This window comes from Bos grunniens, chromosome 3, assembly GCF_055505025.1.
Source record: "Bos grunniens cultivar Pamir isolate PY7600 chromosome 3, Bosgru_T2T1.0, whole genome shotgun sequence".
NCBI classification, from domain to species: domain Eukaryota; kingdom Metazoa; phylum Chordata; class Mammalia; order Artiodactyla; family Bovidae; genus Bos; species Bos grunniens.
In genome coordinates, this window is record NC_141167.1 from 94,168,268 (window position 1) to 94,177,733 (window position 9,466).

Consider the following 9,466-nt stretch of genomic DNA (forward strand, 5'->3'; position numbering starts at 1 on the left):
CTCTGCCCTCAGCTTGTGGAGAAAAGCGATTATAATTCCCTCATAATTACAGCCATGGATTGTTCTGTCTTTAACTGAGTCATCTCAAATAAACTGAAATATTTTTAACAGATATTTTGGTTTAGGAACCTTCTAGAAATAGTTCATCAAAAGGAGTTGTACTGTCCTGGGCACCCAAGCTGAGGTTAAAACAACTGCAGACATAGTTGGTGTCTATGATATTACTCTCATTTTCTTTTTGTAAGTCCTGTGTGTGATTAATTTGCTGCCTAGTATCATTCAGCATTGCTTTTTATTTGGGATCATTTTAGTCTCATTTAATGATTGAGCTATAGTTGGATTTAGCTGGGAAGCTGACGATTTATGTAATCTTACCCTTAATTGGATATTGAAAAGGAAATAAGAATCTAAGCAATTTTTGGCACCAAGAGCCCAGAAGCCCTTGTATCTCTCCAATGTTGATGACTGGCTACTTGATGTTGTAATAAGGCAAGAATTTATACTGAGAAACAAGATCATTATTTGAAATATACCCGCATGAGCTGAGGATAAAGGCTTACGCTTTCCTTCTTGGTTGATAGTATTCTGGCTGCTTATGACTGATGGGGGTTGTCATGGTGATGAGAGAGAATGAACTGGGTGGTGGCTGGGATAGACATTGCAGTGTGGGAGAAGGGGGCTTAACCTACATATCCTTTGTTAATAGGTCTTTGTTATAGCCTTCCTCTGAAGAGGGCTTTTAATATCATGTTGCCTCTCCTGATGCTGGAGTGTGAAATGAGGACAGTAAAAGAATCCTGTGGTTCTGCAAATCAGACTTGTCTCTGTATTCACTCCATTATCCCATGACCCCAAGGAGGTTTGTATCCTGAGACAGAGACTTGGTAGTAAGAAAAATGTTACTGTTTATATGATAAAGCAAAATGTAAAAGAGTTATTTCAGGAGGTGCCAGTCATTTGGCACTTTGTTCTACCATTTTTTGAAATAAAATGTTTAATAATAAAGACTCCTTGATGTTGAGGTATCAAACTTCATTCATTCTTTTCTATTCTTGTTACTGTTTTCTCTGACTGGGTTGACCTTGATCACTTTTATTGAAGAAACATATGCCCAAAAGGCCAATTTTTATTTTCTCAACATTGATTGTAGATTATAAACAGCCATAAACATATGGTAAAAAGCTGTGTTTTCCTTGTCATTTTGTTTCCTTAATCATGTTTCAAGAACAAATATTGTGGTTTCTGACTAGTGAAGCAGAGAAGTGGGGTCTGAGTGTTCCTTTTGGTGACAAAACCTCTGGCAGGCACTCTGAAAGGTTTTACCTTTCTCAAAGAGTGAGCTTTCTGTGGTCTTAGGATTGAGAAGTCCTAGGACAGGGAAAAGATAAAGCTGTCCCCAGCTTCTAGTAGAGGTGGAGAGAGTGGCAGAAACATGACCCAGAAAAGTAAGAAACTCACCCTTCAGAAGACACTGGCTGAAAGGTTGTTGCCCTTCCTGGAGCAAATAGTTGACTGACATCATGGAGGGAGCAAAGGGCGGTGCCTCTAGGCGGCCTGGAGAGCCCTGGGGAACTCGCTGAGCTCTTCAGCAGAGATATACTGCTGTGCCACGGCTGCTGGGACAAAATACTGCAGACTGGGGGGCTTAACAATGAAATTTATCTTCTCATGGTCCTAGAGGTTAGAAGGCCAAGATCAAGGCATCAGCAGGTTTGGTTTCTCTTGAGGGCTGTCCTTGGTTTGCAGGTGGCCACTTTCTCACTCTGTCCTCACATGGCCTTTCCTTTGTTCAAGTGCATGTTGGTGTTTCTCCCTCTTTTCATAAGGGCACTAGTCAGATTGGATTAAGACCCACTCAAATGGCTTTATTTTAATCTTATTACCTCTTTAAAGGCCCTCATTCAAAATATAGTCACATTCTGAGATACTAGGGATTAGGAATTCAGCATAGGAGTTTTGGGAGGATGTAATGAAGTCCATAGTAAGAGGAGACAGTAAACTCTACCATCTGGGGGGGCAGTGAAGAAGGGGAAAGCCTACAAAAAAAAAAAAAGACTTGTAATTGCCTTGGCAACTAAAGAACATCCAAGTATAGTCAAAAGAGCTGAGACCTCTGGGGGTAGTTGGGAACTTTATCCCCACTTATCTTTCTCCTGGAGCAGCAGGAGAAGGCGACAGCAACAGTGGTCCTGGTAGGAAAAATGCTAATTCTCCTGGAGATACCAGGGTTAGCAACTTATCCAATCAGCCAGAGATCTGTAGAGCACTCAAGAGACAGCTGAGAGGTAGAAGACACAGTCTCAGACATCAGAGAGCATAAAATCTCATTAAGGTACAAGTAGGGCCATGTGGAAAGTTCCTAAATTCAGAGAAATGATCCAAGCACTTACCAAGGTTTTTGTTTGTGTTTTTGTGAGATCTCTGTGTGTCCAACCCTGGGCAAGGAACTAGGGATTCACTGAGAGCCAAGCAGAGCTGGTTCCCGACTGCTTGTGGCTCCCATTCTAGAGCAGGGAACAGACGTGCTCTATGTCCACATATGTACGTGCTCTATATACACATATCATCTCAAACTCTGATAAGTGCTCTGAAAGCAAAGGACAGTGGGATAGGATTGAATGTGACAGAGGGAACGCATTCTGATCCAACTGGAAGGAGTCCTGAGGAACTGAAATGTAAGTTGAGCTCTTAAAGATAAGGAAGAGTTAGCCAGGCAGAGGATCAGAGGATCATTCTTCCAACAGGAAACACTGAAGACAGCTTGGAAAAAAAAAAGATAATGTAAAAGTTTTTTTTCTGATTATATAAACAGTGACAATTTTTTCATAACTTATTTATTCATTCATGTATTATTTTTGGTTGCACTGGTACAATGCAAGCTGTACATGGGCTTTCTCTCGTTGCAGAGAATGGGGGTTACTCTCCCTTGGGGTGTGCAGGCTTCTCATTGCGGTGGCTTCTCTAGGTGCACGTGGGCTTCACTTGAGGCTTGTGGGTTCTAGAGTGCAGGCTCAGTAGTTGTGGCATAGGGGCTTGGTTGCTTCCCAGACCAGGGATCCAACCCGTGTCCTCTGATTAGCAGGCAGATTTCTAGCCACTGTACCACTGGGGAAATCCCATGAAAATGTTTTTTACATTTAGAAAATGTTTTTTTTTTTTACTTTTAGAAAATGCCTTTTTTTTTTTTACCCAGGGATTTATAAAAACTTATCAGAAATTTCACTTCCTTGAGGTAATTGCTATGAGAATATATGCTGTTTTATATGGTGAAGAGCAGCTATAAGCTTCTTTTCCTTTTTTTAGCTTCTTCCTATCTTCCCTCTGCTTCTTCTTTTTGTCTCCCACTTACGAACCATTTGTACCCCATTTCTTAGCTAATGTGTGTATATTTCTGTATTTTTTTCATGTTAACATATATGCACCTTTTCCATGTGTTACTGTATGTTATATACGTTCAGTGTGTGCTCATTCATGTCGTGCTTTTTGTGACCCCATGGACTGTAGCCCACCAGGCTCCTTTGTCCATGGGATTCTCCCAGCAAGAATACTGGAGTGGGCTGCCATGCCCTTCTCCAGGGGATCTTCCCAACCCAGGAGTCAAACCTGGGTCTCCTGCATTGCAGGCAGATTCTTTACTGCTGAACCACTGGGGAAATTATGTTACATATACTGTATGTAATATATGACACATAAGTATATTATATCTATATAGTGTATCTATAGACCCTAAACATAAATATAGTATAAAGATATAGATACACACACTCATATTGAGGCTCTTTGTCCTTGTTTTTAAAAAATGGCATTACGTTATGTATGCTTCTTGGCGTCTTTGGTGATTTGTTACGGACATCCCTCCAAGGTAACTACCAAATAGAACTCAGTGACTCTCACCCTAATTGACACCCAGAGACTGATTTAGTTGGTTTGGGGTGGGACCCCAGCAGCTATTTTTCAAAAGCTACTCAGATAATCCCGTGTGTAACCAGGGTTGAGAACTAATCCAAATCATTCTTTTAGTTACACACTATTATATGATATGTATGGTCTAGTTTTTAAAATATTTTTATTGAAGTATAGTTGCTGTACAATATTATATGTTACAGGTATACAATATAGTAATTCACAATTTTTAAAAGTCATACTCCATTTACAGTTATTATAAAATATTGGCTATTTTTCCATGTTGTACAATATATTCTTGTAGCTTAGTTTATACCTAATAGTTTGTATCTCTTACTCCCCTAACCCTATATTGTGCCTTCCTCCTTCCCTCTCCCACTGGTAACCACTGGTTTGTTTGCTGTGTTTGTGAATCTGCTCCTTTTTTGTTATATTTGTTGTATTTTTTATATTCCACATATAAGTAATATTATACACCATTTGTATTTCTCTGGCTTGTTTCACTTAGCATCATACCTCCACATCCATCCATGTTGTTGCAAATGGCAAATTTTTTTCTTTCTAATGGCTAAGCAGTATTCTGTTTATATATTCACCACATCGTCTTTATCCATTCATCTGTTAATGGACAATCAGTTTTCCTCCATTGGATGGTCACATTTTATTCAACTCTTCCAGCAATGATAGGCAATCTCTTTGTCCTTATTATAAATGATATTGTGATAAACATCTTTATATTTTCTAGTACACTTGTAAAATGAGGAAAGTAATAGTATTTACCTTATTGGGTTGCCATGTTGATAAAATGGCTTAATATTTGTAAAACATTTTAAACAGTATCTGGCATATAAAATGTGTTTAGTATATGTTGGCTATTATTATTGATGGTATTGTTAGTATTACTTGTATCTGGCATCCTTATATGTGATTACTTATTTCTTTGGATTAGATTCCCAAGGTTAAGGTAGTGAAGAAATGGAAATGGCAGTCAGGAGGAATGGGTGGATGGACTGAAGAGTTATTTTAGAGGCAGACGGGACTGAATGGAAGATTGAATGTGGGAGGTGAAGGACAGAAGTTTAAAGATGACTTTAAATTTAGGATGATGGTGGCTTCTTTTTCTGATCTCCATAAAACTGGACAAAGAGCAGATTTGGGAGAAATATCAAGAATTTAGTGTGAAAAAATGAAAATAATCATAAAGAAATATGATTATATAAAAGTCCATGGCAATAAACTTGAAAATTTAGAGGAAATGGATGATTTTTGACTCAAACATAAACTGTTAACATTGACTCTAGAAGAGGTAAAAAAAAATTAAGCATATCAATAGCCTTGGGAGATGTTAAAAAATAGATTTCTCACTTTGAAAAGGATCAAGCCAAAATGCTTTGGCAGCTGAGTTGTATCTAAGCTTTGAAGAAAAGACGTTTCTTACATTATTTAAGCCATACCATACTCTCAAAAAAATATAAATGAATTTCAACATTGCTTGTTTCCAGGTAGAAACCTCAAAACAAAGGGAATGCCCAACAGAAGTGGAATAAATTATGACACGATTGTCTAACTGTTTAAACAGTGAATTCTGTCTTTAACAGTAAACATGGCAGGGTAAGGGAATGGGAATATCCACTCTGTATTGTTAGAGAATGAGATGCAGAAGAAGTGTATATAATATTATCTTATTTACTCATCAAGCCATGGAACTTTGTGAGGGGTGCTTCTTCCCAGAAGACCTTTTTCACACAGGTATGGTCAGCTCACCAAGCACTGGGCTTGGAGGACTGAGTCTACCCAGAGGGGCCACCCTTTCTGCTTTGCACAGTGGTGGTGAAGCAGCTAGAATCAGCCCTGAGTGTGTTGACATCAGTGAATCAGACACGATCTATGCCTGCAAAGCTACAGATGGATAGAGATGGATAACCCTATAGTGCAAAATAAATCACTCTAAAGAACAGTTTCTATCTTATCAGTGCATGTTCAAAATCCTTCAAAAGCTCTCCATTGCCTACAAAGAAAAACCAAAATACCTTAGGCTTGAATTCAGCATCTTGTGTAATCTTTTCAAACTAATCAGGCATCTGTCAGGTGTGCTGCTTTGACCACAGTTCTGGCTACTTCTTTATGCCTGTTCCCAGCTGTTATCCCTGGCTTAGGATGCCCCCTCCCATCTACCTCTCATCCCTCACCTCCTCGGTGTACACTAAGCCTTCCTTCCCATGCTTCCCTACAGCAATTCCTGTCTGGGCCAGCTGGGATTTGACCCTTCAGTACAGGGCTGGTGATACCACTCTTTATACTATGGCCTCCATTCTCTAACTTTACCTAAGAGAGAAACCTATGGCATCTATGGGATCTTTGCATTTGGGGCAGCCAGCATAGGACTTATACAAAGCAAGAGGGCATTGAGTTTGGGCGTATCGTCCGAAGATTCTTTTAAAATTGCCCAGTGTACTTGGCAAATATTATATGTTTGCCCTTGAAATTGTGTAGCTACCTTGAAAAGTTAGATGTGTACTGTGAAATGATTTATGGATCATTATGGCAGTTCTCTCACTGCCTCTGACCTACATATATTTTTGTTTCTTTTTTTGATTATTTATTTCCTGCCTCAGCATGATACAACTGATAGAGAAAGCCCACATAGAAGTATATACTTTATACTACTGATAGTATTTTCCTACTTTTTAACATTTATAAGATTGATGTTTTCTAATTATGCAAAACAATGTTAGCAAAACTGGAAAGCAAATATAAAAAGAAGCACCAAGAAGTGAGTTCATTTTGTTTTTAAATACCATTTGTATTATTTTTACCTTTTTTCTGATTATAAATAGCATATGCTCATTGTAGTAAATGTATACAAACCGATTCACCAAAAGAAATAAGCTTGTAATTGTTCCACCATCCCAAAATGACAACCATTAATTTTATTGCATATTTTCTCCACTTTCTCTTTCTTTGACATGTTCTTAAAAATTTGTTGTTGCTATTTAGTTGCTAAGTTGTGTCCGATTCTTGGCAACCCCATGGATTGCAGCACGCCAGGCTCCTCTGTCCTCCATTATCTCCCAGAGTTTGCTCATACTCATGTCCATTGAGTTGTTGATGCTAGCTAACCATCTCATCTCTGTTCCCCTCTTCTCCTTTTGCCTTCAATCTTTCTTAGCATCAGGGTCTTTTCCAATGGGTCGGCTCTTTGCATCAGGTGGCCAAAGTGTTGGAGCTTCAGCTTCAGCATCAGTCCTTCCAATGAATATTCAGGGCTGATTTTTTTAGGATTGACTGGTTTGATCTCCTTTAAATTCTTAAAAATGTTATCTGTTTACTAAAATATATTTTTAGAAAGACCACCATCCAAAGCGGTAATAGCACATTTACATATCCAGAATGACCTGCCTGATCTTTCACTCATAATATTAGATTTAATTATTTAAATCTGACTTATTAGCCATCTTTTTTTAAAATTTAAGTTATTATTAGTATTTTAATAATTAGCAGTATTTGAGCTCTAATAATGAGAGTTTGAAATAACACCACTGGATGTCTGCTCTCTGGTTCCACATGTAGAGCTTGGAAGTTGCCATTTGATCCTCACAACAACACAAAAGGCTGAACAGACTGAAAAGTCAACAACTCTTCTTGGATTTGTAAGAGAGGAGGTAACACAAGATAGCCACTGTCTCCAAAATTGAAGAGACAGACAAGCAAGTACAGGGAGACATAGAGCAGAGATCTGGATGTAGAAACCACCAGGGAACCAGTACCAAGGTAGACAAGCCTGCACTGTAACTGATGGATTGCTGGAAGCTCAGTGTAGAAAACTCCAAGGACTTGCTGATGGGGGGCCGCCACAGTTTTGTGAGATTTACCTCTAGGTTCTCCACCAGATCCTCACAGTAAATATCAGGAGGGAGAAAAAAGCCTGGGTGCTTCCTGCAAGGGAGAATAAAGGAACCATTTTTAAATACACCAGATCAATGTATTCTTCTTAGCAAGGCCTATCCTCAGCAGAAACTGGTCAACCAAAACCTAGTCTGCTGCTATATTGTCAGGCCTGGGAGAAGGGAAGTACCCAACTCTAGTTAGTAGTAACCTCTAACCTTCTACAAGGGAGAAGGAGAATAGCCAACTCCAGCCCACTCAGCCATCCTGTCCCAATTCAGGAGAGAGAAAAAAAGGAAGGCTGAGAAGCACTAGTGAAGTCCATGGTCCAAAAGCACAGGCTCGCTAAAAGGTTGATCTTTTAGTCATAGGACTGGGCTTCTCAGGTGGAACTAGTGGTTAAGAACCCACCTGCCAATGTAGGAGACTCAGGTTCCATCCCTGAGTTGGGAAGATCTCTTGGAGGAGAGCATGGCAACCCACTCCAGTATTGTTGCCTGGAGATTTCCATGGGTAGAGGAGCCTGGCGGACTACCTGGCAGTCCATAGGGTTGCAAAGAGTCAGACATGACTGAAGTGACTTAGCATAGCACAGCACGATCATAGGACTATAGAATTGCCACCCCACCACCACCACCACATTACGTGGTGCAGTGGTGAAGAAGCCACCTGCCAATGCAGGAGATGCAAGAGACAGGGGTTCAGTTTACATCAGTTCCTTACACTCAGTACATTATGACTGACAAGAAAAAATGACATCTGAAAAAGCATAAGAAAAGACAAGAAACAATTTGAATCAGACATGGCAGAGGTGTTGGAATTTTCAGATAGGGAATTTAAAGCAACAATGATTAATATTCTAAGGGAGTCCCCTGGCGGTCTAGTGACTAAGACACCAGGATCCCAATGCAGGGGACCTGGACTCGATTGCTGGTCAGGGAACTAGATCCCATTTGCTGCGACTAAGACTGACACAGCCAAATATATAAATAAATATTTTTAAAATATGCTAAGGTTCTATTGGATAAAATAGCATCTAATAACGGATAGGTAATATAAGCAGAAAGATGGAAATCCTTAAAAAAGAAAGTGCTAGAGATGAAAAAAAAAAAAAAAACAGAAACAGGAATGAAAATGCCTTTCATGGACTTATTAGTAGACTGGGCGTGACTGAGGGAAAAAATCTCTGAGCTAGAGGCTATTTCAATAGAAACCTCCAAAACTGAAAAATAAAGACAACAAAGGCTGTAAAAAAGAAACACTTAAGGACTGTGGGAAAACTACAAAAGGTGTAAAGTACACATAATGAATATATCAGAAGGAAAAGAGAGAAACAATAAATATTTGAAACAATAATGACTGGGAATTCCCCCTCAATAAATTGTAGATACCACACCACAGATCAGGAAGCTCAGAGAATACCAAGCATAATAAGTGCCATAAAAACCACACTGAGGCATATCATATTCAAGTTATGGAAAATCAAGGAAAAGGAAAAAATAGCTAAAGAAAATACACCTACCTATAAGGAAACATGGAGGAGGGCATGGCAACCCACTTCAGTATTCTTGCCTGGAGAATCCCCATGGACAGAGGAGCCTGGCGGGCTACAGTTCATGGGTTGCAAAGAGTCGGACACAACTGAGCGACTAAGTGTGCATAAGGAAACAAGAGAAAA

At 39.4% G+C, this 9,466-nt stretch overlaps 1 long non-coding RNA gene across 1 annotated transcript; it reads right to left on the bottom strand.

Moving 5' to 3' along the window:
- Nucleotides 1-230: 230 nt before the first annotated feature.
- On the bottom strand, nt 231-9,466 carry LOC147376140 (uncharacterized). Its single transcript, XR_015160774.1, has 2 exons — nt 9,311-9,466; nt 231-7,839 (listed from the first exon to the last, which is right to left on the bottom strand). It is a non-coding gene; the product is annotated as an uncharacterized LOC147376140 (long non-coding RNA).